This window comes from Postia placenta (genome assembly GCF_002117355.1).
Source record: "Postia placenta MAD-698-R-SB12 unplaced genomic scaffold POSPLAscaffold_42, whole genome shotgun sequence".
In the NCBI taxonomy this organism is placed as follows: Eukaryota; Fungi; Basidiomycota; class Agaricomycetes; order Polyporales; family Adustoporiaceae; genus Rhodonia; species Rhodonia placenta.
This window is the reverse complement of record NW_020169873.1, coordinates 6870-12127: the sequence shown is the minus strand read 5'-3', so window position 1 is coordinate 12127 and position 5258 is coordinate 6870. Positions and strand designations below refer to the sequence as shown.

The following is a 5258-nucleotide window of genomic DNA, read 5'->3' as shown; positions in this document are numbered from 1 at the left end:
AAAAAAAAACATCTATGTTAAGTTAATTGGCTTTAGTTAACCCATTTAGGTAACATCTCAAAAGTCGTAGCAAGGTAGCTGTACTGGAAAGTGCTGCTGGATAATAAAAAAATTTCGAAACACCCCCACTCTTCTACCCTCCTTTCAATAAACTTTTTTTATTCCTTTTTTTTGTATTGTTTTTTTATTTAAAAAAAACACAAAAACAAAAGCTTGACGACAAAAAGGAGGGTTATAAAATAATTTAAATTAATTATTATATTTAAAAATTTAAATAAGAGGAGTTAGCTGAGTGGTTTAGCAATAATTTTACACATTATGGACAGAGGTTCGAATCCTCTACTCTTTATTAAAATAAAGTGTAAATCCGGGCAAACCCCGGGTACTAGTTAATAAAAATTTAATTTTTTTAATTTATATAAAAAATTAGAGTATTAATTTATAAGTTATTACACGAGTGTGCCGAAATGGTAGCCGGGTGAATCTTAGGAATTCATGATTTTTGGATCGTAAGAGTTCAAGTCTCTTTGCTCGTAAGAAAAACAATAAAATTGAAATTGTTTTGATATAATAAATATATTATATAAAATATTACATCTTAAGCTGAATTGGTTAAGCAATGGCCTTCGGAGCTATAGGGTATTGGTTCGAGTCCAATAAGATGTTATCATTATAACAGTAAGTAAGTAAATATATAATATTTAAAATAAATAAAGGATCAAGCAAGTAGACATATTTTTAACTAATTAAATTAGAATCCTTCGGAACTTCATATTACTTTCCTATTAATAGACACTATGAGACTAGGGGTAATATTTTAATAGATCAGAATAAATATTAAATATTATTTTATTTTAAAAAATCATAATAATGAAGTATTTTCTACTTAGTCAGTTTACCGACGGTTCTTGGACTTATTTAAAAGTGGCTGAGTTATTTTAACTTTTGTGGATTCAGATTTTAGAAATAATATATTTATCCCGATAAATATTAATAATATTTCATATTACATTAATTCTATAACAGGTAAAATTATTTTACAAACTAAAGAATAGGATAAAAATATTTATCTAATTTAATTAAATCTAATAATTAAAAACTAAAATTATTACTATTGATATTGAAACAATTGTTATGGAATACATTAAACCTTATTTATTTTAAATGTTTGATGGTAATAAATCCACCCCCATGCCGCTAGCTTACGCGCCAGCGCCAAGAGGGGGTGTAGATTTACTTTTGAGTATTTGCAAAAACACCCAAATTAGACATCCTCCACAAATAATTAAGAAGTGAAATAATTACATAAGACCGAGCCAGGCATTTAAGCCCTTTTAAAAAGACTAGAGCATGTCCCGAAGACTATTAAGGGGGAGATAAAAAAAAAGTAGAAAATTGGGTAAAAATAGAAGGAAGACCTTGGTATTTTTCCATTTCAGAGCATACTTTTTAACTTTTTATGAGCATAGTAATCCAATTAATTGCTGAATTTTTGAGTCAACAAGTATTTTAAAATTATAAAAATAAGTAGGGTTTGGGTTTCATCCAGCCATTTCAATAGTTTCTTTATTCAGTTTTATTCTCTTAAATCACTTATTTAATTGAACAGACTTTTTCGATAATTAAAATTTTTTGGGGTAAATTAGGATTGTTATAAATTAATTTTACATAAAATTATTAAAAGACTGTAAATAAAATAACTTTATAAATCACCTAGAATACTAGTATGGCGGTCGGCTCGAAACAGCTTTCTTAGGAATTTTGCTTTAAAGAAATATTTTGTTATACATAGCTGAGTTCACAGGCAAGCCAGTTAATTATTATAAAAATATTTATATAAATTTTATATAATTTATTAAAAGTTATAACCTATCCTATTAGTTACAGTGTCTATTACTTAAAAAATATCAAAACAAAACAATATATAATAATTAGTTAATTATTTAAAAATAATTTAGAAGTTATTATGAAATAAACAAAATGGTTATAATCTTACTTATTATTTTATTATTTTATTATAAATTTATCATTTTTAAAACATATATTTATTAAAAATTCTAATAAATAATATATAAAACAAAATGAAACACCTATTTAATTTCAATTTAATCCAATGAATTTTAATAACTTAATTAACAAAAATGGATTCAATGAATTCATAATAAAAACTGAAGATCTAATAATCAATGATTCATTATTAAAAGACTTTATTTCCCTTTTTTTCAATCAAATAATATTATCAAATAAAAAATATTTTGTTCTAATAACAATTGAATATGATAATAAAGACTTTAGAACAATAAGTAAAGGTAAAATTGTTTCCTCTTTATCATTACAAAATTATATTGATTATATTTTATCTAATTTTAATTTTAGATCCGAAGATTATAAAACTTTATTATCAAATAATATTAACTTTAAATATTTTGAATTGCCAAATAACCAAGAAAAAAAATATATAGAAAAATGGGATTTAATTAAATCATCCATTGAACCAATTAAATTGGAAAAATTTGGAAAATTTAATTTAGCCTCTAATATGAATTATTATAGTTGGGGAAATATATTTATCGTAAATAAAAATGATTCATTAACTATTATTACTAATAATAAATATATATTTTTTATATATAAAGATAAAATTGATGTTTTAGAAAATCATAAAATAATTTTAAGTTTTTATGATAAAATTAGTGATAATAATAAATATGATTTTGTAAGAATTATTGATAATTATAAATATTATATTAAAAATAATTCTATAATATTAACAACCAAAGAATTAAAAACTAATTATCTTACTAAATTATCATCTAAAGATATTAATATAAATAAAAATAAAATTATTACTTTTGATATTGAGACTTTATTAATTAATAAAGTACATAAACCTTATCTTTATTCAATGTTCGATGGTAATAAATCATATTCTTGGTTTACAGATTCACCGGAACAATTATTTAATAATTTATTAAGATCTAAATATAGAGGATTTCAGGTATTTGCACATAATCTTTCTAGATTTGATATATATTTTATATTTAAACATTTAGCTTCACTTAAAAAACAAGGTTATTCTATCAAAATATTGATGCGAGATGAAAATATCATTTCTATTACTATAGAAAATAAACAAAAAAATATTTCTATCACGATTAAAGATTCTTTCTTAATTTTACCTAGTGGTTTAAGTAAATTAACAAAACAATTTAAAGTTGAACAAACTAAATTAGTTGAACCAGTATTTGTAGGAGAAGGTTATGATCAATTTAAAATGAATGATTTAACTCACTATTCTAAAGAAATTTTAAAAATATCTGATTTTATGGAATGGAAAAACAAAATACAAAAATACTGTGAAGTAGATTGTATATCTTTACATCAAGTAATACTTAAATTTAGAATTTTAGTTTACGATAAATTTAAAATCGATATTCTTAATTATCCTACTATTCCTTCTTTATCTTTTGCTATTTTTAGAATGCATTACTTAAAGGAAAATACTATTCCATTAACTAAAAATAAAGTTTTCGAATTCATTAAAGAAAGTTTTACAGGAGGTCGGACAGATGTATATAAACCTTATGGTAAAAATATTCATGTGTACGATGTAAATTCATTATATCCAAAATCAATGGAAACTAATAAATATCCAATTGGTAAAATTATTCAATTTGATGGAGATCCTACTATTTTAAGTGATAAATATTGGATTGGGGATACTGAAGTGAAAACTTCAAAAGATCTTTATATACCTCCTTTACAATTACATCATAATATTTTAAATAAATCTGGTGGAATAAGAACTTTAAGTCCAAATGGTTCATTTAAGATGAAATTAAATTCTGTTGAATATTATTCATATTTAAATGAATATAATTTTAATATTCTTAACGGTTATCTATTTAATATGGATTATATATTTACAGATTTCGTAAATGATTTATTCGATATGAGAAAAAAAATATCCTAAATCTGATCCTATGAATTTTATTAGTAAATTATTAATGAATTCACTTTATGGTAGATTTGCCATGAAGAATATTAAAAATATTTTCACATTTATGTCTAAATCAGATTTTCTTAAATTATTAGAAAATGATCAAATAGAAATCAAAAATTATATTGATTTAAATGATTCATTATTCGTAAATTATATTGATAATTCTAAATTAGATAATGATTCTAAATCAAGTATTTCTATAGCTTCAGCTGTTACAGCTTACGCAAGAAGTGTAATGTATAATGTAATTAAAGATAATTTAGATAGTATCTATTATTCTGATACCGATTCTTTATATTTAGATCGACCATTAGATGATAATTTAGTTAATTCTAAAGAACTTGGTAAATTCAAGTTAGAATATATTTTTAAAGATTCTATTTATTTAGGTCCTAAGATTTATGCTGGAATAACTGCAGATAATAAATACATTTGTAAAATCAAAGGATTTAAAAATCCAATTCAGTTTGATGATATTAAAACTTTATTAAATAAAGATAGTTCATTAAATTTAAAACATATTAAATGGTTTCGAAGTTTAAAAAATAGTAATATAACTCTTAAAGATCAGCTTTACCTTCTTCAAAAAACTGAAAATAAGAGATTAATTATTTATAATCAAGATAATATTGCTATTTCAACTAAACCTTATTCCATTAATATAATTCCCTTAAAAAACTAAATTATTTTAGTACAAACCTATTAATATCATGTTAAAATAATTTATTAATAGATCCATTAAAGAAATGAACGAGGGAGAAGGTGCTTATCTTATTTTTAGTCAGGTAACGTAATAAAGCCCTCAAATTTATTTTAAAAATTTCTCATTGATATTTTTATTTAGAAATATTAACATACAACATAAAAGGAACTCTTTTAAGATATAAAAAGGAACTCTTATAAAATGAGCATATAAAAAATTTTTAATGGTTTAAAAAGATAATTTAGATAAAATATTAAAAGAAAGAGTATTTTTAATTTATTTTTATTTTATTAAGTGGGAGCCCCTGATCGTTTCAGAACCTAAACAAACTAAAAAAGTATAAGCTCAATTATAACAAATTATTCTAGTTTTCTCTAATTTTTAAGTAAGCAAGAATAAAGTGTCTAATTTTGCTAAAATCATCACTTTTGGTGAAACACAGTACTTTTTGAAAGAGATCGTTAACCCTTAAAATAAAAATGTCCTCTCTATCTACTTAACAATATCCATATTAATAATATACATACGTTTTATTAATTATGTCTAAATATA

General features: G+C 22.3%; 2 non-coding genes and 1 pseudogene across 3 annotated transcripts; all 3 read left to right on the top strand.

Moving 5' to 3' along the window:
* Positions 1–278: 278 nt before the first annotated feature.
* Positions 279–349, top strand: POSPLADRAFT_t177. Its single transcript has one exon. It is a non-coding gene; the product is annotated as a tRNA-Val (tRNA).
* Positions 350–453: 104 nt separating this feature from the next.
* Positions 454–536, top strand: POSPLADRAFT_t178 (annotated as a pseudogene). Its single transcript has one exon. The product of its transcript is annotated as a tRNA-OTHER (tRNA).
* A 57-nt stretch (positions 537–593) lies between these two features.
* Positions 594–666, top strand: POSPLADRAFT_t179. Its single transcript has one exon. It is a non-coding gene; the product is annotated as a tRNA-Arg (tRNA).
* Positions 667–5258: the final 4592 nt, after the last annotated feature.